Raw genomic sequence first — 25,833 nt, forward strand, 5'->3', positions numbered from 1 at the left:
TGTTTTAAAAGAAGTCTTTACTAAGGGCAATATATGAAGTGCTGTACATGTGGGTTTCTATAGTGGACCAATGCACCTTAAATTCTTTTAGTTGATACATTTTGTTAGTTATTTAGTTCACTGAACAAGTAACTATAGAGTGTAGTCTACTGTACATTCATGTAACAACGGGGAGAGGACACCTCAATGGTTTTTGACCTTATATTTTGCTGGGGGGAAATAACTGATGAATATAATCTGTTACATTCATGTTTACAGTGTGCATTATATTTATCACTTAATTATCTTTATAGTTTCTAGATTTTAGAGTCCAAGTTCTTCTGTGTCTTTCTGTTCTATGTCCATATATATGAGGGAGCAAAGCATATAATATGTAGAGAAGGAAACTCCTAACTCCTCCTCTAAAAAAACACGTGAGAAAAAGCATGGTAGATCATAGCGGACCGACTGAATGATAAATCTAAAAATGTACATTTACGAACTACTGCTCTTAACTGAAACCATTCAATGAGTCACTTGTCATTTGCAAAAACGAACAGTTGTACACTTTCCATTAAAAGCAAGCAGTGGAAGTTAGTATGACTTAGGACATTTATATTTTAGCCCATGAGAGAGAGAGAGAGGAACAGAGTGAAAGAGATATTTATGCATCATATTTTAGCGTTGTAGAAAATTGATCTTCATGGTAAATTTCCTGATCTTTTCTTCTGCTTACTTTTAAGGCAAAGAGTACAACGGTTAATTTGTGCAAATGATTAGTAGCCTAATCCTTGGATGGTATGATTATGACCGTTTCAATTCAGAGCAGTGGTCAGCTAATGTATGTCATGTTTAGGCTGCTTACGCATTCAGTCGGTCCGCGATCGTCTGCCAGTGCACGCTTTCTACTAGAAGCTGCTGCTCACTCTGTATAACGTATGAACAATGTGTATTCTCCATTTTAGCATCAGTAAATCTGTTATCGACATTGTGGTCTGTTAAAGAAAGCCATGAACGCTTTCTGATGAATCTATCCAAATCACTTCAGCCTGGCTCGACCTAGTCGCTCCTCCTCAGCCTGGCTCGGCCGTCGTGAAACGCAGGATGCACAGATAAGATTAGGTCAAGCCTCGCTTCATCGGTTATCCTGGATTTATAAATTCTGCTTTAGTGAAACAGCCCCCCGGTTAGCAATTGTTAGCAATACCAGTTGTAAACAACGCATTAGGCTGTATTGTTGAGCAGACAAACAGTGTAACAACATGTTGACAGATAAGTTGGACAGTACTGTGTTTAAGACTGGTTTAATGAGACACAGTTGAGACTGAAGTGCTTATTAACTGTATGTTACTACAGCATTCACTGCTGTTGAGGCACGGAGCAGCCATGTTGGATTTTAAACTCTGGGAGGCTGGGAGGTTGTCCGTCTTTCCGAATCGGAAATCCAACTTCAGGGGGCGTTCCATTTGAAATTTCAGACTAGGAACTCAGAAATTATGACTTCCGAGCACAAATGGAACACCTCAAAACTATTTGGTGAAGGCATTTCCATGTCCCATTTAGCGCATCAACTGTTTTTCGACAAAGGCAAAAAAACAATGGGGATCCTTATAATAAATAAATGAATAAAACTCAAGCTAGTGTAAAATCTTTTTCATGCAATTGGGGAAGTTTGATCGAATTTTGCCGTTTCCATCCAGCTTTTCTAATGCGATACTTCAAAATGTCGTGAATGGAAACACGGCTACTGTTCTGGAATAAACGGTAAGTTGGCAAGGGAAGAAAATAAAAGCCAGCAAAGTGAGCTAAATCTCTATTTAAACATCAGGACAAGAAGAGAATTACAATAAGTAGAATGAGTCCTGATCAGTGTGTGTATTAAAACGGATCTGTGTGGGTGGAAATCTCGTGTTTGCAGCACAGCTGATAGAAGATGACATTTATTCACAATGTGACAGCTCGGTGTGCAGTTGGGTATGGGCCATGACGCATGCTGATGGATAACATGTTGCATCGCAGCGTGACTTTCTGAAACAGCAGTGGGTTGTTCAGAGCCGATGACGCCAATCAGGACTATAAATATAACACACACACACACACACACACACACAAAGAAAGGAGTCCACTTTGTGTGTCACACAGATTATATATGCCACCATCCTCTCTGTTCTCCCCGTTACCTCTCCAGTCAGGGATGCAGAGTCGTCATCTGTTCTCTCATGTTGTTGGATGAAAATGATTATTTTTTATTTCTCCTCTTTTTCCTCCCATGACTAGCCTGCAGAGGAATCTAAATACACATGTTGGTTTTATTTGGATTTTCAATTTAAATATCATAAATCAAAAGTGATCCTTAATCTTTTCTAAACCTCCCACTGATGTCCCACATCGTATCACATGGGATAAAAACATTAACTGCATGTTTATTTAACTCCAGTTGATGTTTGGGCTTCAGTATCTCTGGTATAACCTCATAAAGGCTTAATCCCTCCAACTAATGTCCTCTTTAGGAAGTACAAATGATTTTGAGATTGTCAGTGCATGAGTCAGACTGAACAAAAAAGGAGTGAATCTATAAGCTGTTCTATACTACCTACTCATTAGTACAGTAGGTTTATTTCATCAGGAAATGGTAGATGTGCATCAACACTTTTTAGTTTTCAAAAGCTTTCCAGGTATGTTCCACATCCACAATTTTATTATTTTTCAAGTTTCTTCTGTGCATCCAACGTGGGACAATAGTTTACCTTAACAGTATTTCAATCAGGAGAGACTTTGTTGCAAATATGCAAAGGTGTATTTTTACATATGCATAATATGAAATGTACAGAGTCTTTGGAGATTAGACTCCATCGTTATAAAAATAATTTTAAAGGGGTAGAGAAGCCAAGGCATATCCCCCCCGATGGAGTCTAGACACTGGTGGTGGTGGTGAAGGAGCCTGAAGACCGGACCGAAGGAGCCGACGGGAGCGGTCTGCTGGAGGAAGACCCAGGGTGCCGCGGGTGAAAGAGGAGGAGGAGGGTTGCACGCTTTCCCTGAAATGACAGTTGACAGCAGCAGAGAGAAGAGCAGAATCAAAGCAGGGATGCCATGCTGTGATTGGCTCGTGAAATTCATGGCCAATTCTGGTTGGTTTAACTGAAAGGTGCATGTCGCCAAACAGCTGATCAGTTTTAGGAAGAGAGAGAGATGGATGAAGTTGAAAAGTCTTCCTGGAATAATTTACACTGAGCTTCATTACTTAAAGTAGTTTTTTAGTCTTTATATTGACTCATTTGTCTCGCAACTAAACTTCACAATGGTGTTCATCTTTCCCACTTTTGTTAGTCACTAAGACCAAGAAAGTGGATCATATCACTCCAGTTCTGAAGAATTTGCACTGGCTTCCTGTCCCTCAAAGAATTGATTTCTAATGACTTCTGTTTATAATGCATTAAACAGTTCAGGGCCAAAATACATTTCTGTTCTGCTGCTACACTATGAACCACCCAGACCTCTCAGGTCATCTGGGACACGTCTGCTTTCCGTCCCCAGAGTCAGAACTTAAAGGTGCTCTAAGCAATGTTGGGTGACGTTACTTCATGTTGACGTTCGAAGTATTTTCAAACAAAACGAGGCTAACTCGCCCCTCCCTCCTCCTCATCCCGTCCCCCCCCCCTCCCTTCTGTGCTTCAGCACACTAACCCCCCCCCAACCCCCACCCCAAATCCTTCTTGTTTGTTATGTTTGGTGGTCCAGGTTGGCCGTTTTGTTTTTGTTGGTGTTTGTGGAGCCTGGGCTGTCTACAGAGACCGTGTTTTTTTACAGTGTGTTCAGGGGACAGGCAGCTCGTGGATAATGAGGAGATGTTTGCTGTATGTGACAAAAAAAATTGTAGCCTAAAAAATGCGTGACATCGCTTAGAGTACCTATAACATGGGGAAGCAGCGTTCAAACTCCCAGAAAACTGCAGGTCCGCCGCAACTCCAAGACCTTTCTTTTTGATGCTGCTTTTCTTTAACCCTCCTGTTGTCAAAAGGTTTCTATATCAGAAATTTTGGTTTTCTTTCAACCAAATAAAAAAATTAAAAAATAACGTGGATGGTTCTGTACAACTATTACTCTTCACAAGTAAAATAAATGATCAGTTTACTACTTGAATTTGTGTGTTTTATTACATTTTATAGCATTTGAAGATTTTTTTACATACAAGAACGTTGAGAAAAGTTTTCATTTTAAATTTTGACCCAGAAAAACAAAAAGTTGCTCGGTTGACGAGACGACATCGCAAGGGTTAAATGCATCTGGATCCAAAAATCTTCAAAAACGTGGGGGGAAACCCCCACAAAAACGTCAAAAGGCGCAAAAAAAAAAAAAACAAAAATCAACATTCGACCAAAAGTGCCAAGAAATATACTTGGATAAAAGTGACAAAAATCTAAATCTAGAACCTAGAAAATCAAAAAGACAACACAAGGGTTAAATAATTCTTTTTACACTGCACTGTAACTTTTATTCTCGTATTTTATGTTTTTATATTTTTAACTGCTCTTTAATGTTTTTTTATGTAAAGCACTTTGAACCTTGTTTCTGAAAAATGCCATACAAATAAAGCTGCCTTGCCTTGCCTTTTAGTAGGAGGGTGTATAGTCGCAGCGGGTGGTGATGGCACAGTGGATATAACACATGCCTTTTGTGTGGGAGCTCTGGGTTCAATTCCCACTGCGATACAACAAGACATTTAACTAGCTGCTCCAGAGGCGTGCATCCTCTGACATGTAGCAACGGTCAGTTGCTTTGGATAAAAGTGTCAGCTAAATGACATGTAATTTAATATTCAAATATCTGAACTTCTACCTCTCAAAAACAAGAGTGAATCTGGACCAGGTTTAGACAGTCTGGCAAGAAAGAGCAAAATCAAACTGCTGTCCATATAAAGACGACATGACTGATGAGTTAAGCAGTTAAGCTGCCGAAGCAGCTGTGTCGGCAGGTGGCCGACTCAGCCCTAATCATCCCCCAACAAGCCAGCTTTAACAAGTATTCACACTTAATACAACTTGGGAAAATAAGTGTATTTAGAGTCATACTGATGTTTTTCATTGTTTTAATTTAAACTTTACGACATAGTACATACAGTAGACTACATTCCGTGCTTCTGGCCTATTCAATGATATATATATATATATATATATATTTTAAAGGTGTCAGTACTTTAAAAAACATAAAATAAAAAATGTCACTTTAAAATTAGGAATATGTTCAAAATAATATTTTACAAGACGTGGAAAGAGTACAAAGATTTTCTACTTAAAGTGTAAATTGCATGTTACATGTTTTCACTAAGTTAATGCAATGCTTATTAATGGTAAAGGTATGCTTATTAAACATAAAGATTAGAACTGCCCACCATTGTTTTGCATGGTTTTCTATACCAAAATGCTGAATATAATATGAAAAGTTGGTACTTTTAACAGTGGTTTTAGGGACTCACCCTCCCTTCCACTAGGCGGGGCGTGACGTCATAAGCAGGACTCCAAGACTAGAGTAACCACCTTTCTTTAACAGTCTATGGTTACCGCCGGCTAGTAGGCTAGCAGCTATATTGGAGACCTAGCAAAAATGGTAAACTATTGTGTTTTGTGCAAGATGTACGAATTCATAAAAAACAGGGCAGAGGGTCCACAAGTTCCCCAAGGACAAACGTAGGGTAACTACCATTTTTTCAACCCTATTTGCCTATGTTTATGTGTCTAAGTGACTGATGGGAACAACAATCTTTGACATTGGTCCAGTATTAAGCTAGACCGCTGCAGTTGACAGCGGTGAAACACGCTACAATGTAAGTTAACAGGCTACTATTTTGACCCTTTGCCACACCTTTACTTATCATCAAGCTGCGATACTTCCTCCTACTGCAGGATGCAGGCATGATGGAGAAAGACAGCAGCAACACAGTTCTAAATGGCGCTTTTTATTTTCCAAAACGCCCAGATGGCCCAGTAGACAAGTCGAAAGCCATATGCACATTGTGTAAAGCTGAATTAAAATATCACCGAAGCACGTCAACCTTGAGCTACCACCTACGAGCTAATTAACGTGACTCAGGTTGATGCTACCCGCTAGCATGCTACCCACTCAGGCAAAGCAGTATTTTGGAGAGTTCTACTTGCCGACCTGTGGATGAAACCAAATCCAAAGAAATTACTACAGCTCTTGCGAAATGGGTGGCAACTAACTACAGACCTGTCAGCATCGTAGAGGACTCAGGTCTTAAAGACGTACTACGGTTGGCATGTTCTGACCCGTCTTATACACTGCCGTGAGGGGAACAATAGTTTCACCATACACAGCCTGTATGACACGGAGAAAGCAGCTAAACTGGAACTGCTGCAAAGTGCAAACGCTGTCTCATTAACCGGTGATCACTGGACATCAGTGAGTAATCAACATTATTTAGGAGTTATTAAACACTATATTGACTCTGGTAAGGATAGGGATTTTTAGTTTTTTAGTTAGGTACTTACAGATTCACACATTTTTCTTTTGTTTACAGTAAATAAATAATAACAAATACAAATCTTTAATCTTTCTTTGCATTCATTTGATTCCCAATCAAGATACACTGGTAAGAATTGCTTTCAATTGTTAATATGTACTTAAAAACTGTTCTGAAATGCAAAATAATAGAATTTTAATCATGTGATAAAATATGCAATTAATCGCGATTAACTATAAAATTCAGCGATTAATCGCGATTAAGAAAAATGTTTCGTTTGACAACCCTATAAAATACTGAACAGGTATAAACACTTTGTACAGTACAGAACTACTTTTTCTGAAGCATACTGGTTTCTTTAGGGCACTGAGGCCAAAACCAGTAAATAAATGTGCCTGAAAAATTAAACAATGAGCTAAAAGAGCTCTGCAGAGCTGCAGATTTGATGATCTCCTCCATGCGACAAAGACATTTAAAAAAAAAAAAAAAGATTAGTGGACCTTTAAGCATAATCCTGAGTTTAAAGTTGCTTAGGTAACAAAAAAAAAGACCATGTTACTTACTTTCCATGTGTCTTTAAACTGAAATAAACACTGGAAAAGAAGACAAAACTAATACCCTCTGTTACCCGACGATCCAATCAGTAACCATATGTTATTTACAGCTTTAAATAGAGCAGAACCTTTTGATATTATTTCTCAAGAGAGTAGAGAGTGTGTTTTTTGGCCGTCGCGTTGGACTGGCACCATCCACCTCGGCTGTGATGAACAATCTGGATGATGGGAAGCTGCCAACATGGCCATCCGGAGGACACCCAGATGGAGAGGATCCTGAGAGACTCTGATGAAAAGTCTGTGTTGAACATCGTCATTTAAAAGCTTTACATGAAGCCTGTAAACAAATATTGCAGCTCCAGGGTGGTATTTCAGAAAGCAGGTTTAGTGAAAACTCTGAGTTCGTACCCTGAGATGAGGGTAACTCTGGGTTTTCTGTTTCAGAAAGGGAGGTAACTTAACCTCAGAGTCAGTTACTATGGTAACTGAGTCTGTGAACCTAACCTGGTCGGGAGCAGGTTTTCTTCAAGAAACCTTGAGTTTCTCTCAGTCTACTCCTTTTTTTTAACTGGCTGTATGTGCGCATGAGTATTTCCGCCAACCCGTTTGTTTGTGGTTGTTACCATGGTGAATCGTAGTGTCATGGCTCCATTCATGCTGCCTCATTATAGTGGTGGTGAACCTACTCTGAGTTGATTGAACCAACTCATATCAGCTGTTCTGAAACCGAAAAACTCAGAGTTTCCCATCTCAGGGTAAATCAACCCAGACATCAGGGTTAGACTCAGAGTTTGTTAAACCTTCTACCTGAAATACCACCCAGGTAATGTGCGACGTGTACACTCGTAGTTTTATAAAAACAATCAGATACCACAGGACACTGGGTCCATGCAGAAAGTCATTTGTGAAAACTATTTGTTACCGTCTGTCTGCAAAAGGGCTTAAAAAATTGAAATACTTGACATACATATGTGTAGCCTGCATTGACAATGGGTTAAGAATCTACGCATAAGGTCTTTTAACATGTCAGATAGAAATGTTCCTTCTGCTCGCTACATCAAACCACGTATAACTTCTGAAATTTAACAATAATTTAATGAATTACAGTAGGTTTTTACAGTGATGTTACTGTAACACTATAGTTACTGTAATATACAATTACAGTTGCTAAGTGTTACTGTAAAAGGAATATACGGTTAAGCCGCCTACACATGATAAGCAATTTGCTCTCCGCGCACCTCTAGGTAGGGCACAGAGCAAAGCGCAGGTATTCCTCATCAAGGGTGGCAAGGAAGCTATTTCTCGTTGCTAGGTAACGACATGCTGTTATCTCATTGGTTGCGCTTTCGAAAGGTCAGCGGCAATTAGGTCAAAGTTGAAATAATTTGAACTTTGAGCGCAGCGCAAAGCGGAAAATCCGAGCGCTGAGCGACGCCAGGGGGTAGCGCAGCGCATAGTTGGGCGGCACCGACCTCCCCCCGTAGGAAACCAATGGAACGGCCGGCGCAGAGTGGTTTTTCCACCTATCATGTTGTAGGCAGCTTAAGATATTGTAAATTTGAAATGTGCTGGCAACAACTGTTCCCAGTAAGTTACCTAAAAAGTAAAAACCCTTGTAAATGTCTAACAGTGAACTTCTGTTTAACTCATTTTCGGTGTTCTTATCTAGCCCGGCTCCGCCCTCCTACGTACTTCCGCTCAATTTTCATTTTCCTTCAGTACTCCGTCTGGGTTTGCGGTATATTCGCAGGTTTTCTCCGGTCAAATCTTGACCGGTCCAATCAGTGAACAGAGGGAGTAGCTGAGAACGATGACGTTGAGGTCGTGCTCTAGTTTGAGTTGTAGTTCCGTAATGGCGGCGGAGAAAGATGCGAGCGAAGCCCGAGCAAGAACAATCTTTGCTGAGTTGTGTTGGTGGCCGTGATGTTGTGGCCCTCCTCTCCACAGGGTTCGGGAACAGTTTGATTTTCCAGCTCGCTCCATTAGTGGTGAAGGAGTTGGCTAAGGCTAACGCTAGCGATGCTAAGTCGACGTCACGACCAAAACATTAGCGATTGGTTATGGCAGATCCAGAGTGGCTCTGGGCAGATCCAATAGTTTTAAACTTCAACAGAGTACCCGCCTTAAAGGAAGTTAACACTTGTCAATGGAGAGTGGCCAGACTCTCTGTACAAATGAAATGTACCAGAGTCTGGTAGGACCAGGCTAGTTCTTATCTAAAATGAAACAAAAACCTGGGTTTAACCCAAGAAAAGGCAGCACACAGCAGATAAATAACACATTTTATCTCCACCGAGGGGGGCCTCCAACTCCCAGCCCAAACAAGACGAGAAGTTCCAGTAAACAGCCAGCAAACGTATGGCGGTAAACAACTCATCTGCGTCCACATCTGGTACTCGTTAGAAGTGGACCCCATTCCCTCACTCACACACACAAACGGGACAGATCACAGATACGCTGCTGGTGATTCACAGATTACACCTGTTGTTCATGTGATCCAACACAGAGTCAACCCAAAAAGAGGCAATCAGCAGTTCTTCAGGCCTCCTGATGCCAGCTGCTACCTGGAAGTCCCTGGCTGGTTTGAAAGGGAGTAATTATCTTTTTTTTTACTTTAATGTTTTGAGGCGTGGGTTTGTCCTTTTGATATTTTTTTTAAACCCCAGTGTCCCTTATGACTCACGGTGTGTAATGGGCTCCGACTTTCTTCCAGGAAATAGCAGGAAAACAACATTTCTCATTTGTTACACTTCTCTGTGTGCACTGCCTCGGCCTGCCAACAGGGGGCAGCGTGTAACTGTGGGCACATCAGATCCTCTTTTCTTCCCCCCCCCATTTTTATTTTTGACATAATAGAAAAGAAGACCTCTTTGTCTTTCCTTTCCTCTCACCTTCATTCTTACCTGGCTTTCACAATACTCTCTCCTTTTCCTCCAGTTTTTTTTTTAATTAATATAAAGAATACTTTTTATTCTCTCTTCTTTTTTATTCCCTCACATCATCTGATCAAACAGTTTCTAAGCTCCTGTCTTCTCCCTTCGTTCTCTTCTCACCTGTCCTTCACCTCCTTGTAGTATCCTCCTTTGTGTTTTATCTATAGCTTTTTGTCTTCTAATTTCTTATTTGATCTTATCTCCTGTCTCTTATTCTCTTCTATTGTTTCAGAAAGATTAAGGTGTTCTGAGTTTGTCCTCTTCCTCTTCTTTCCTCTCCTCCTTTGTCCTGTTAATTTAGCAAAAGCACAAAGAGGTTCCTCTTGTTTCCTTTCCTTCCTTTACCCTATACACACACCTGGTCTCACTTCTGCAGTGTCATCCTTCTCTTTTTACTCATAGTTTTTCAGAAATAAAGAGTTTCCGTTGGCTTTTCTGTAGCTTCCTGACTTCTCATTTTTCATTCACCTCATCTTATTGTTTCCATCCTCCTGTCATTTACCTTTGCCACTTGTTTTTGGAAATTATAGACCTTCTGTAGTGTCCTCCTTCTCCTCTTTTTTCCTGTTCTTCAACATTTAAATCAAACAATAGCTTCCATTGTAGCTGCCTGTCTTGTTGCTTCTTCCCTTCTCTTGCCCTTTACCCTTTCCTCATTTTAAAACTATTAATAGAGAGGCGAAGTCCCGCCCCTTCCGGTGGACCGCCATGAGACCTTAATTCATGAAAGGTAGTGAATGGGGAAAGACAAATGTTTTTTTTATTCCGTTAGAATTTAACCATGAATTCTACATATGATGTTCGTCAGTTTAAAAGATAATTTTCCAAGTCAAGAATGTCTGTTTATTGTTAAATTGTTGAAGTATGAGACTGTGAAAATACGTAATTAGAAAGACTATTTACAGTGTAATATTGGTGAAGCTGCTCCCAGTAAAATACTGTACATTCAAATAATACAGTTAGTAACTGTATACCTGTTTACAGTTAAAAAATTTAGTTTTAAAATACAGTAGGCCTACTGTAAATAAACAGTAGTTTACTGGCAAAGCTGCTGCCAGTATATTACTGTAAATATACGGTAAAAAGTTTTACAGTGTACACACTTTGAAGTCGCACGGATGATTGAAGCTGCAATGTCCATGTGTATCATACCGGGATGTAACGTTACTCACACGAGCACAGGATCTCGCTCGTTCTTTCGCTTCTTGGCTGATAAAACTTCACCGGATAAAACCCATCAGGTAAGATAACGTTACACGTGTTGTGGAACAGAGCTAAGCTAGCTAGCGAGCGAGGTGATGTATATTGTAGGAGATGAGAGATGTTAGTAGTTCACTGAGCGGTTTCACACCAAACTAAGTGGCCATACGACAAACCTACGGCTATCTGTGACTTTCTCCACTTGAAAAATTATCTTTTAAATTGACAAACATATTTGTAATCCGTGTCTCATTTTAAACAGAATCAAAAAGTAATTTGTTTCTCCCCGTTCACTACCGTGCATATTTTTTCCAAATTAACGGTGCAGTAGGTAAGACTTATAAAACTAACTTTCTGTCATATTTGCTGTAACTGACCATATGTTCAAGTAAAACTACATGAAGCAGGTCCTCCTCTGGCACCACCAGGGAGGAGGTCTTGATTGGTAAACTATTGGTGAATCTCACTTCCCTTAAATTGCATCCACGGCTCCTTCACTTGCTTCCCTTCCTCACGTCTTAGTCCGTCCCACCGAGGAAATCATGGGAGAGACGGGAGGAAATCATGCGAGGAGGGAGGAAACGAGGATATGTGTTTTTAGAGGGATGAGTCCTTTCCGCTGAAGCATCACCGGAATTTGTCAGCTATATGGGCGGAGTTAGCAACTCCTTCAGCTGCACGGCTTCCAGGAAGGCTGCTCTGGTGTATCCTCGATCATAGCTCCTCAGAGATCCATCCTCGATCATAGCTCCTTCAGAGATCCCTCCTCCATCCTCGATCATAGCTCCTCAGAGATCCCTCCTCCATCCTCGATCATAGCTCCTCAGAGATCCCTCCTCCATCCTCACACCTCGGGGCAGGAATAAGAGCTTTGAGACAGCCAAAGGAGTGCCAGAACAACTTCCGGTTCAAGCAAGGAGCTATCAAATAAGGAAAGTGAGATGCACCTTTGAGATATGTTTTCAGGGTTTGTCCTCTTCTCTTCTCTATTCATCAAATCCCTTTTTAATCATCTTACCCATTCTTCTTTGTCCTGTTAATGTAGAAGCAAACACAGAGGTTCTTCTCTTAGCCTAGAGAAAGATGTTTTTTTGGGGTTTGTCCTCTCCTATTTATTTCCTCTCATCTCCATGCCGTACCTTCCTCTCCTCTTGTCTAGCCTTCTCTTCTATTCTTTTTTTTTTTTAAAGAAATTATAAGAGTCTCAAATCTCCTTTGAGACTCTTGAAGCTGTTTTTGCATTTCATCTTGTCCTCTGACCTCCTCGTTCTTTTCTCCTTTGTCCTGTTAATTTAGAAAAAACAAGAGACTCCGCTCCTCTTTTCTCTCTACTCGTTTCTCACCTCCTCGCCCCTTAAAAGACTAAAGAAATCATTTTAGAATCTCTCCCGCTGGCATCTCCCTTAGAAACAAATTATACAAATTGAGCACACACACACACACACACACACACACACACACACACACACACACACACACACACACACACACACACACACACACACACACAGGTGTTTGATGTGACGTTTCTCTGTCCTTCCAGACGAGAAAAACTGTGAATATTCTCTGTCTGTGCAGGAGGAAACGGATCTGTGCACATTTCACAGCGTTGGCGGAGACGTTAGGCCAAACTGACCCTTTGTCAAGTCTCCTTGGTTACGGTTGCTAAGTGGGACAAACAATAGCTCCAGAGAGTCTGTTTCCATTGACAACACCTGTTGAGTTAATTGACTCAGATTTCTGTTTATCCTCATTCAGCCAGTTCTTAAAAAAGAAGAAGTGGTTTTAGTATGTTGGGGCGAGCAACAATATGAATATTAAAGGTAATGGTGAAAACCCGTCTTGAGTGATATTTCTCCAATGCTCGCTCAAGGGCACTGTAAGGGGTGGCCAAGAGGGGGTGATAGGGAGTGGAACAGTGTAAAAATATTTTATAAATTTTTTTAAATTAGTTGCTTATTTTTCAGCAGATGAGGTGCCTGTCAGAAAAAGTATATAACAATGTTTTAAATATTCAAATTGAATTCATTCCTTCGATCTGACGTGACAGCGTCATCACATCACGTCAGACAGGAGTCAGTTGAGAGCGGCACCTGGCATGCGATCAATCGTTATTTAACAAACGTGTTTATCAGGTAGAACATCAACGGAAAATGGGGATTTATTTGTATTATTACATAGCCTATACAAACTTTACTTTAGGATTGTTGGATGGACATTATTAACCTGTATAGCAAATACCAAGCAAGGTTGACATATGTTCTATTTGGGGGGCGGTCTCTCGGGGCCATTGGGGTCCGGAATTTCTCGTTTCTGTTCGCGTCCGGAGCTCAGCTTTCTAATAATAGACCAAAATCTGTGACCCATCAGAAACTGTGACTGCAAACGGTGCTGCTGCTGCTGCACATATTGTCGGCCCGTGCGTGGTCGACAACAGGGGTGAAGAAGAGCGTACATACAGAAGCGGCGTAATGTAGGCTAAACATGAATGCATTACGGTGTAACACCGGCTCGGTTCTGGGTAGCCTACTATATCGGGTCATTTAGGGTGCGGATATCATGTCTTTATATCTAAAATAGCTTTAAAGGGAGCGATGTTATTGCAATGGATGTAAAGGAGGACATGTGTAAGTGTGTGCATTGGGCGCACCCCCCAGTGCAAGTATGTTGCCGCGCGCATGTGTTCGCTAATGTTTGTGCTAAAGTTTGTGTTATCTTTGTGTTTTAATCAGATTTTTCTTTTCTTCTTTTACAGTATGTGGATGTTGAATAAACATTTTTTTTCTTCTGCGATCAGTGATGGCAAAAATTGCATTTAAGCATGATTCTCTATATTATTTGTATATTCATATAAGGTCACAGTAAACTATCTTTCTGTGAAGACCCAGCGTTCCCTTGCTAGTTCAAGATGTACGGGGTATGTGACCCCAGGGTGAAAGTAGGGCAAGAGGGAAGAGACGCAGTGGCTCCAAGGTGTCTATTATGATTTAGATTGTCTCTTGTGTCCAGATATGGCTGTAAGAAATGCCAAGTCATGTTTAGAACCAGAACCCTGTGGTTATCACTCCCATTTCCTTGTTGTGTATATAAGCTCAGTGTTTCTGTTCACTCATTGAAGACACTTTTCCACACGGGGCTGCTGTGCCTTTTGTGAAATCGTGTTACTCCTATATTTGCAAAAATATTTAATAAAATACAAAAACCTAACTTGGTTTAGTCTTCGACTGTCCTTATTTTGTTTCACCTTCCTATTTTAAAACATCTACACCTGCTGCCCCGAAAAACTTCCACTACAAACTTGGTGTCAGAAGTGGGGATCAGATGGAAAACAGGGAGAACCTCCGTGGGTGACTGAGGAGTTGCGCTGATGCCGCCTCATACCTCGCTTAAAAAGCATTCAGAGAGAGAGGATCAGTGACCGCAGAGGGCTCCACTGAATCCATACTGATCTTAAAGACGGAAGCAATTTCAAGCAGCAGGGTAAGATAAAGATTTAAATGAATTAATTTGAAAAGTAATTTGAATTGACTTGTGAAATTTCATGAAACAAATGCAGTCGTTTGGACATTGAATAGACTGATAACCTTTTGGTTTTTTGTATAAGGGTTTGGTAATAACATTTAACAGACATATCTCTGAAAATCTCTTCAACCAGGTGTGACATTAGATTTTGAAAAAAATCTAACAAACAGTAAGTTAACTGTTCGGATTTGAGTTTTTTCCGCGACAAAACACTGTCTTGTAGCGACGGCTACTCGAAAAGGTTAAGAAGTATACTTCCCTCATTTGAAAGAATGGGCTCCAATGGTTGAAAGTCACAAGTCCCGAAAGGGCCTGTTGTTGAGGAGATGATTAAGAAATATGGGCTAGAATGTGTCTACCGTATTGGTCCAAGAATTTTGGGTTTCCAGACAATGGTTCACTAAGTACAGGCAAATTGATGTTCATCAAAATGATTAAGACAGAGGATTTAAAGCTACTAGAGGAAAAAAAACAAGGAATGTTTTAACTATGGATAAAAGGTGATGGTAGTGATTCAGGGAAATAATGCAAAAACACACATACACCAATAACCTCCAACCTCCTCATCAGTTCTACAACCTAACCAAAGCCCATATTCTGAGCTTTCCAGTTCTCTACAAGCCCGCAAGACAAGCTGGGAAAAAACGGAGGGACGAAGAGGACACGTTTTGTGCATCGCCGCCCAAATCCCAGACTCAACTCTTGGACATGACCGACAGCATCCGTCACATCTGCATCGGGTGGACTGACCAACGAGTACGTGAGAAAACCATGTTTGAAGCATCTGTCTGCATGTTACAACAGGCTGGTGGGCAACATATGGAGCGCGGACGAAGGGCGTGGTCGAGACAAAGGAGGCCGAGGCGGGTACCGTGGACAAAATGATGAGCCCTACAACCCAGACCAGTGTTGGTACTGCAAGGACTTTGGACACTGGGTACGTAACTGCCAGAAGAAAAAGCAAAAACCACCTCAGACGGAGAACAACACTACTCCCTCTGACTGACTCAGTCCAAACACTGATGAGGTAGGCTACAGCAACTGCAACCACACAATTGATAGGTTAGAAAGTTCTGAAAAATAATCTAAAAAGTTAAACCAACTTATAGTTTATTATCTTCTGAAGCCTACAAGAAAATGCCTACCATTGAGTATAAAGTTAAAGGGGTTCCACTCACTTATTTAGTTGACTCTGGTGCTACAAACTTGATTATTAGAGCTAAAGATTTGACACCGAAGCTTAGTGGTCGTTCTATTTGGTCAATTGGGGCTACAGGTCAACCAGTAAAAGAACATTTCTCTGTTCCTTTCTCATGTACATGGGAAACTGAAGACAGTCTGTTTTGGTGTCTGATTTATGTCCACTTATTTTGCTTGGTCGTGATTTAATGTGCACTTTTAACATTGTTTTAACCTCAACGCCTGACATATTTTTCAAACTGAAAGGAGCCAGGTTTTCACAGGCAAGTCAAACTGGCAAGTGATTCTGCAGAGATCATTTAGACCTGGGAATGTCTCAAGATCCTTCAGGAGTAGCTAGAGGAAACTGCCGGAGAGACAGACGTTTGGGCTACCTGAGTCTCGCTTTGCCAGACCTTCCTCCACAGGAGGGTCTGGCTAGTCCACACAGCATTCCGGGATGGGTTTTTTGGCATTTCTTTAAGCCAATCACAAATCGTCTTGGCCGGACAGAGCAACGGTGCCGCTGCAAAATAGCCTCTGGAAGGAACTTGTTTTGGTGGAACATGTGTACGTTCAAAAGTAGTTTTAGTCGTGCAACAGAAAACTCAGATTGGACAGATAGTCTAGCTAGCTGTCTGGATTTACCCTGCAGAGATCTGAGGAGCAGTTAACCATAGTCCTCACAAATCAGCCGGAGGTTAGAACGCCATCACAAAGAAAGAGGAAGGTAACGGATATCCGACTGAAATGAGGGACATCAGGCGGAATTTCCGGCAGCACTGGAGCAATCCCCTAAATTAATTGTCGTTGATATAGACTACCTTAATATTAATCTGCATTGCAACCACTGTGACCTGGGCACACATTAGTGGCCGAAAATGGAGCAATGGAAGTCAGCAATCTCATACTTAAAGGAATAATGAGACTTTATTAAAAACAATGTATAATCCCTCTCAATCATTACTTATGGCCATCTACAACAAGTGTGTGGCGGTGTCTATTTCTGCAGTGACTGTGCCTGGATTTTATTATTTTGCTGTGTTCGGTACGTTTCTGGCCGTTTACCTTTTAAATAAGATAAACATTTGGCGAACAGGTGCCATATCGTGAGCACGCATCCAAGAGGAAGCTATGAAAATGGTGGACACAGCGCCAAAAAAAGACAAAGCTCGTTCCAAAACGAGAGTGATTCTGTGTTTGGCTTTCAGCCGCTGGGAAGGATGGGCCAACTTTGAATGTTGTGTTTACAAAACCCCAAACAAAAAATAATCATTCTGGCTTTAAACAAGTGTGTTTCATAATTGAATTTGTCAAAAAATCTGTCCATAGTCCAGTAAAGTCCAGTCTTTATAGTGTTGGCTCTAAACCTAAACACACAAACTGGCCCAATCAACATTGGCCTCTTTTCAATGAGGAAAATTCAAACTCCATTTCCTCTTAGAATGAGGATGAAATCTTATCATCAACGTATTGAGTGATACGTTTGAGAACCACTGGTTTACAGTATATTATGTAAATATTATAAGAAATTACCAAATTGACAGCAGCATGGTTCAAAGACAAATTATGTTTTGGTTGTTTACTTTAATTTGATTGCAATTTGGCTAATAACATAATGTTTGCTAAATATAAAACTATCCCTGTAACTAGAGTAGTATTTCAGAACAACAATCCCTGCCAGAGGAAGTTAGATTTCAGTAAAATGCTCAACTCAAACTCAGAAGAATAGCTAAAAACGTGTGTTGGATTGTTGGAACATCTTTAAGATGACTTTTTCTAAATGATCCAGAGGAACTCCTAAAACCTGGCAGAACGGAGAGAACCATGTTTTATCTTTAGAGTTAATTACAGCTGGGAAAAGCTCTGCAGCTAAACGTGGTGCTCCCTTTCACTCACACACACACACACACACACACACACACACACACACACACACACACACACGTGCCACCACAGGCTGTTTGCTACTAACCATTGAGCATGTAAACAAGCAGATTTGGGTGACACACAACCAGAAATGAGAGCTTTCCCAGGGTGCATTCAGAGACCCTTCCCGTGTCGGTCGGGCTGCGGCTCTGGCAGTGTGGCGGCGATAGCGTGAGTTTGCAAAATAACTCCCAGTTGTGAAATGAGACGCTCAGCAACATGCATAAGTATTGCCTGCTAATTAAATGCTTCATTATAACTCATAATGTTCAATATGTGAAAGGAATGTGAGAAGATGTTTTTTGAAGAGCTGGTGATCCCCACAGAAGAAATCTGATGGTTTTATATGTTTATTTTAATGTGAGTGGTTTGACTGCAGAAAAGTGCTGGGAACTCGTATAGTTTAATGCTGACTCAATTTTGTCTTTGCAATCATATTTGATATATTTGTAGAGGGGTTGAGTTGTGTCACTAATTTAAAGGTGCAGTAGGTAAGACTTATAAAACTAACTTTCGTCATATTTGCTGAAACTGACCCTATGTTCCAGTAGAACTACATGATGCAAAAATCTGGCTCCTCTGGCTCCACCTCCAGCCTGTAATACGATTTGCAAAAATCCACCCTGTTCAGATGCACCAATCAGGGCCAGGGGGTCTCTAACTGCGTGTCAATCACTGCTCATACACGCGCATTCAGTCTCCCTTGTGGGGGGAAGGGGTTAGGAGACCGTTTTGAACTTTAACAAAAAGGGGGGAGGGACTGAGAAGTTGTTGATGTTCAAATTTTTTGGCTAAGTCCTGGACCTTCCCTATCCTACCTACAGCACCTTTCATTAACCAACCTGCGGTTCTCCGTCTACATGGATTATTTTCATACAGCTAATACAATCGTTACATGTTACGCCATTCTTGCATAAAGGAGTGACAACGCCGTTCTATCCAACTCATCACGTACAGATGCTTGGTCAGGCGCCCTGGTGTCACTTTTTAACGTTCTGGGTACGTGCAGGGTAGGGTTAGGTTTAGCCAACAACACTACTTGGTAGGTTGAAGATTGTGGAAGATTGTGGTTTGGGATACAATAAGTAGCTTTTATCACACAAGTTACATATGGGACGTTAGTTTAATATGTTACATAAGTTAGTTCAAATAAGTCAGTGTTGATGTTTGATTTCACACAGGACTAGAACAGCGGTCTCCTGGGTGAACAACACATTCTCACTCCCAAGCGCCGCTTGGTCAGGTGCCTTTCACAAAAAGTCTTGCGCTTGGTCAGGACTCATGGCGTCACTATTTGCCATTCTCGTGACTCTCGTCTAGCCCTTTGGCGTCATATTTAGACGCTCTGGGTCGAGACTCTTGGCGTTACTTTTTGGCACTCTGGGTTGGGACGCACGTTTAACTGACAAAAGGTGGTGGGTGGGGTTACAAAATGTAAGTTTCAGTGACATGCACGACAAAAACAGGGAAAAGAACACCAGTCTGCTGGGTGAAAGTCCTCTGTTGCTTGACTCATCCACCACCCCAACCAGTTTCGATACTATTCGCAACCGTTGTCGCTCTTAATATTACGTCATCTTACAGCACCGTGGTCAAGCTCTGCCCAGTGCATTCCATACAGACGCTAAAGGTTGCTTTTTGCATTGGTGTCTGATGCTGAGAGCCACTGACCAAGTGTCAGTATTTAATGAGTTGTGAGTGAACGGTCTGTGTTTGTTTGACCAATCAATCTACCCCGTTGCCTCCACCATGGAGACTTTGTCGCTCTTTCTACCACGTAATCTCACAGCGCAGTGGTCAAAGCCTCTAGCTCTATGGAGGTTTGCAGCAAATGTGTAAGGGTCATTATAACCAATTTAATGACTTTAACTTTTGAGACTGTTACCTTACAGTTAAGGCATTTTGATTTGAAGTGCATCTACATTATCAAGACTTCTGCTGTGCCTCCGAGTGGCAGCTCATGGTAACTGGGTGGTAAGAACCCAGGCTAAATCAGCAGGGGATCGTGGGAGTTTTTCACCACTGGAAATGTGAACCATCTAACCACTGCTCATTTTCTGGTGTTTAAGTTTCTTTATGTATCAATAAGAAAGCCACATAATATCATTTAACATATTTATTTTTAGTGATTTTCTTTCAACAACCCAATTATTTCTTGTTGCTGCTTTCCTATTTCTTTAAGTTGGGTTAAGATTTGACCCATGCAGGTCACCATCTTCTTTTCATGTGACCTCCTTCTTTTTTCTTTTAGGCGTCTCCATCTTGTAACCTCTAGGCCTCACCAGTGACTCCAACGCAGCCGTCCTTCTCTCAGCATGGGACCGGTATGTATCATGGAATGATGTGGTGCTCTTTTTCTGTGCGGTACGTTTTGTAGTGGGGATGGCAGTTGAGGGACCAGGTTGGTGATCTTCGGTGTCGGATGGATGAATAACTTCTGAGGGAGTTTGACTGGGGAGGAGTGGTGTGGAAATAATGGTGCCGGGTGGTGCACTCCCCACCCCAGAGCCACCAAATATTTCATCCATTTGTTGTAAAAAAAGGTACTGGCAAAAATAAGTATTTTAACATTCCTTGCTGTGATAATTTCCCCCCTTCCAGAGTGTGCTGATAAAGCCCTATAGCTGTGGGTGGAAAAATACTGAGAAAGAATTATGGAAGACTGATAACCTTTCAGAAAGTTCCCCTATAACATTTAAGATGTACATACAGAGCAGGCACTTACCAGGTAATATTCCCAGCTGATTTTGCCCTCTCCCGTTGCTCGAGATCTGTCCTTAGCCCTTTTATAAGTGGTAAGCATGTTACCAAGTTTCCTTCTTATCTTGTCCAATGTGAATGTGTATCTTCTTTCTGTGAAGGCATGTTCCAGTTTTTTGTAAAAGGCTGTTTTTGTTGTGGGGGGGGAACTATAGGCTGGGGGAGTAGGAGTAGAAGTAGGGCCCTGGGTGAATAAAGGTTGAGGAGTGGAGAAGACAGGAGTTTGGGTCACAACCCTTGCTATTTGTGGGATTACTGCAGAGAAAGAGAGCCAGAACATTGAAAAGAATGGTCTACATGCATTTTAATATTCATGTTTGTCATAGTAAAAAGAGAATGTACCTTGATTGTTTTCTGCAGCGCTAACCTGCTCCAGTATGGCATTGGCATATCTGCTGTCTGAAAAAAAACAGATCTCAATCATTTCAATAATTGCCACCCACATGTATAATGGTATTAAGGTAACTGACTTTTCTTTTTTACTCACCAGTTGTCAGTCTTTCAGCTGTTTCTCTGCTCACTCTGAGCATCACAGCACCATGGCTATCCGTCACAGTGATGCAGATTTTTTCCTCCATTGTTTGAGATCAAAACCAGGTTCTGCAGGTGGCTTTTAAACCTACCTAACTGTCTGACAAGAAATCTCCACACACTTGCTCTATTGTGTGGGAACCCCATTATAATTGCCAACAGGTTGTACCTATCTGAGTAGTAATTACATATTGTTTTGACAGTTTTACTGATGATGTTGTTACTGCAGTTGTCAAATAAACCAATACATTTATTGAAACTGAACTTTGACTCTGTGTGAGTAATTGTTTTTTTGCAGTTGTTATGTGATATGCAGCCACAAAATAATGGTTACACAAACTTCACAGTATTAATGATCTTAATACACCCATAAGATGTGGTTTGTGTTTTTATGTTATTCTCACAAACCTTGTATGAGTTAATTGATTACACTGGTTAGTTTTAATGCCATCAAATGACTTATGATGACACGATAATCCGATATTCTAACCTGTGTGATTATAATTGTATGTATATATGTATGTACATAATATATATATATATATATATATATATATATATATATATATATATATATATATATATATATATATTTTATGTGTGTGTATGTTTCTGGCAATTGTATTTAGTTCCTTCTTTATTTCTGGCTCATTTTGATCAGTGCTGAATAATCTTTATCATGATCAAACACACAAGATGAACCCTCTTAATACACAACATGAGACTTATAGCCTACAAAATAATAATGTTGAATTATTTTTAAATTACACAGAAAAAGAGTATTTTACAACGAGTGGTGTTTGTTCTCAAAACCCTAGTCAAATAAGAGCCAATCAGCTCTTTTGATTTATTGAGAGGCCGGGCGTTTCCCAGCATGCACTGGGTCCGCTTGGGTCCGCCTGGTTCTTGCAGTTGGTGAAAAGCAACTGCGCTGCCTGCGTCCTTGGTCTCGTGAGGTTATTGTTGCCCACGTGTGCATGACGTCAGAGCAAGTCGGGATCAAGTCGGACACAACTCTAACCGGCATGCATTGGGCGGCGATCGACGGTGATCGATTCTGTGCAGATCTGGCTCATCTCGAACGAGCCTAATATAACACTGTAACAATAACTGCAAGAGTCAAACACTTTCAACAACAAAACACATTTGAGTTCCTGCTATCATCTCCTTCTGATTTAACTTACAAATATGGATACGGGTCTTCTTGTCCTGCACCTTTGGTCTGTTGACTAAAACCTTTTTACCCAGTTAAAACAGGTAAAAGTGAAACGTCAAGAATCTAAAACGGTGCGTAGAAGTTATGGTTAAAAACTGCCCTGGATAGAAGAAGATAGAAGTTTTGCATGTGTGGCATGTTACCATGCCACACATGCAAAACTATCCACCAAACATCCACAGGGCTTAAGTGCACTGCTAATGTCAGTTAGCCAATTAGCGGATTAGCTTGAGCACACTAAACAGCTTAAAACTCACCTGCAAATGCCATTTTGTGCTGCTGTGGTTCTTTAAGCTCTTGGCATGGTCCATGCAGCAAGCAAGCACGCCATCATCCTCTCTGCAGGTGTGTCAGGGCACAGTGTGTACATATTTTCCACCTTTTCTACAGTGGCCTTCCTGTGCATTGCTGTAGGTGCGTCCACAGTGCCCTCTACAGTGTTAGAGAGCTCAACAGCCCATTTTAATTACCACTGCTAACCAAACAATGCCCGTGTGCAAAAAGGGATGAGTTATTGTGATTTCAAACAGAAATATTTTTTTGGGATACTAACAAACAGCGATGAGGTTTTAAGGAAACCTGTATGACAGCTTGTGAAGGTGTCAATCTCCTGAAGCTTAAACAAAAAAAATGGATTTGTAGGAACTTCTTTGTGCCATATTTTTCAGGTACAATCTGTCTGCATACTTTAAGAATGTCATGCATATGCAAACAACATGCAGACACACCTAGTGGTACAGACACAAAGACAAACACACACAAACACACACACACACACACACACACATGCAACGAAACACAGCAACACATACGAGTCTCGGGGGAGATTTCCATATGCTCGCAGCGCTGAACCATGAAAACTACACTCACACTTTGCAAACCAGTGATGAAAGTCATTCCTCCAAACGCTAATCAGGACCAAAATAACTCGCTTGATCATATTCTATCAAAGGCCACAGGACTCACCGACACGTGGACAGACTGACAGAATGAATGAAAGTTGACACCGACCCAGTTGTGTCAAGAAAAAAAACAGTAAAAGAAAAACACCACCAAAAAAGTAGACAGGTAGACATATGTGGGACATGGCTAATGACAGGGACTACATTAAAATTAGAAATAAGACAAAGACAGAAAGAGGATGAAGGCAGAATAAAGGAATGAATACAGATGAAGTCATATGTGGTGAAGACTTATTAGCTGACCTTGTTCAAAGAGTATTTTCATACAGATTGTTCATGATGGGGGCGGGGTGGGGGGGGGGGGGGTTGAATTAGTGCTCCTGCTTCATCTGACACCACTGTCACTGCAGCTACTACCATGATTTATTCTATGTCGTTACCGGTGCTGTTACTATACAGTAGATAAGGGACGCCGAGACATACTGGATGAATGGATGGATCCCTGCCATATCGCCTGATACTGACATCATGATTTTTGGTCTTTTGTTCTCTTCGTCTTTTTTACAGGTCCATACAAGAGGTAGTCTAGTACAGGCATTATGCAACGTGACCCCACACACACACACACAAAATAAAATACACCAGAAACTCTTTCAACTGATCTAGTCTCATAAAAGTCTCATCTATAACATATGAAAAGTCCTAAGTGATCCAAGTGGTGGAAAGTATTGAAAAATGCTGAAATCGGTGATGCCACAATTTCCCATTGCAGCCCATATCAAGCGCAGACACTAACGGTGAATGGGGAAATATTTTAACTAACAGATATCACACAATGAAACTTCCCCAGTTGATTACATTACGACAATCATGTTTTATATTACAAAATACAGAAACACCTTTATTCATGCAAATGAGTAAGTGGGGTTACTAAATTGGGAAAAAAACAACCAGGCGCCTGAAGTAAGAACTTTACCCCAAACCACCATCTTTGTCTAAAATTGAGCATCAGCGTCAGTTCTGGCAGGTCAAGTAGTCAAGACGCTGCTAACCGCTATTGGTCAACAACACGGTCGCATCAGATGATCTGCATCAGCGCATCAGCTGGTCAACTCCCCTCGCTGCTAAATGGCTACTTAAAGCTGCTTTAGTTTGCTCCTAACTGCTTCTATGCAACCCACCTCCTCCCCAGCTCCACATTGTCGTGTATAACTATGTCATCGTTGCTCCTCTGTTCATATGGGGGAATAGTTTAGCTCTCCAAGTCTTAAAGTGTGTGAGCGTCCCCTAATGCTGCTGCTGCTGTCCTGACTCTCTGCTCTTTCATGGTGCTCATGAAAGGTCAAGTAGTTTTTGGGCCTAAAAATAACCAAACTACGAGCGTTTCACAACGTTAAAGACGTGTTTAATGAGCCCCTGTGGATGGAATTAGACGGTAGAAATAAACAACCAATATCGTGGTATTGTTTGGAGGACCTGTTGAAATAAACTGTCATCAATAAAAAAACACAGTAACAAGCAGTCGAGCCCCGGCAAACACATGATTCTATTCATATTTATTTGAAAACAACAATCCATTTTTCCACTTCTACTGCGATTCCTCTTTGCAACTGGGGTCATACATGATATATGTATTAATTCCACAGAACACCATCACAAAAGTTACCCTTTTAAATGCACGTTTACCTTTTTTTTTTTTTTTCCTTTTTTTTTTTTATTGTTGTCATTTCTATACAATGACTTGTGCTTTGATATCTTTGAAAGAGAGAAAGAGATACATTTTTTTTTTTTAACGACATCGTTGTCATCATAAGTGTACATAACAGAAGGAGGATCGAAATAGAAAAAAGTCGTAAGAAGAGGATATACTGGTGGAATACACACCGATACAGAGTACAGAGATACACACTCACATTGCAGCCTGCCCGACTCCACCCAAAACTGTCATAAGAGAAAAGAGTTGCGCCACTGAAATCACACACACACACACACACACACACACACACACACACACACACACACACACACACACACACACACACACACACACACACACACAACCTCCAAGTGCTCCCTCCGTCTCCTGATTTTAGTTTTTTTTTTTTTTTTTTAAGAACGATTATTGTTGCCTTGCAACAAACACACTCCCTGCTGCTGAGCAGAGTTTTGGCTAAATATTGCTTAGCTACGAAAAAGGGATGTCGAGGAGAGGAGAAGAAAAAGCAGTGCAGAAAGCCTCAATGTCACAACTGTTAAATGTATCATTAGGATTATTTTTGTCAGACAGTTTTGGGGGTTTCAGAGTGCAGAGCAGCTTTCCTCCTAAACACTTTCAATTTCAATCAAAGTTTGCTGCTAAAAAAAAACAAACTGATCAGAGTGCTGGGACTTTTCATAGCAGAGATCCTAAGAAATATAAGGTGCATTTGCCAGAGAGTTTGGTGTATGTGTTTGTATACGTGTCCCCAGGAATAAAGCCATTAAATAAGAGTTGCGGTGGGTTGATTGCCATAGCCACAATGTGCGTCAATGCAACAAAAAAAAAAAGGATATACGTGTATGTGTGTGTTTTGGCGGGGGGGTTGACTGAATATTTACATGGACTGGAATGTTTTCCCCGTTCAGATATAAACAATGAATACAACTG

The 25,833-nt window shown here is 41.0% G+C and overlaps 2 protein-coding genes across 5 annotated transcripts in view; both read right to left on the reverse strand.

Moving 5' to 3' along the window:
* rps7 (ribosomal protein S7) overlaps positions 1-25,833 on the reverse strand; it is a 355,408-nt gene that overhangs the window by 146,474 nt on the left and 183,101 nt on the right. The window lies entirely within an intron of this gene.
* The window catches only part of hivep2a (HIVEP zinc finger 2a), a 122,138-nt gene continuing 121,032 nt past the window's right edge, over positions 24,728-25,833 (reverse strand). For all 4 annotated transcript variants that reach the window (XM_078275057.1, XM_078275058.1, XM_078275059.1 and 1 more), the window contains one exon: positions 24,728-25,833. This exon is cut by the window's right edge and continues 2,580 nt beyond it. The gene's annotated coding sequence lies outside the window, so the exon portion shown is untranslated.

Source organism: Sander vitreus, chromosome 18, assembly GCF_031162955.1.
Source record: "Sander vitreus isolate 19-12246 chromosome 18, sanVit1, whole genome shotgun sequence".
Taxonomy (NCBI): domain Eukaryota; kingdom Metazoa; phylum Chordata; class Actinopteri; order Perciformes; family Percidae; genus Sander; species Sander vitreus.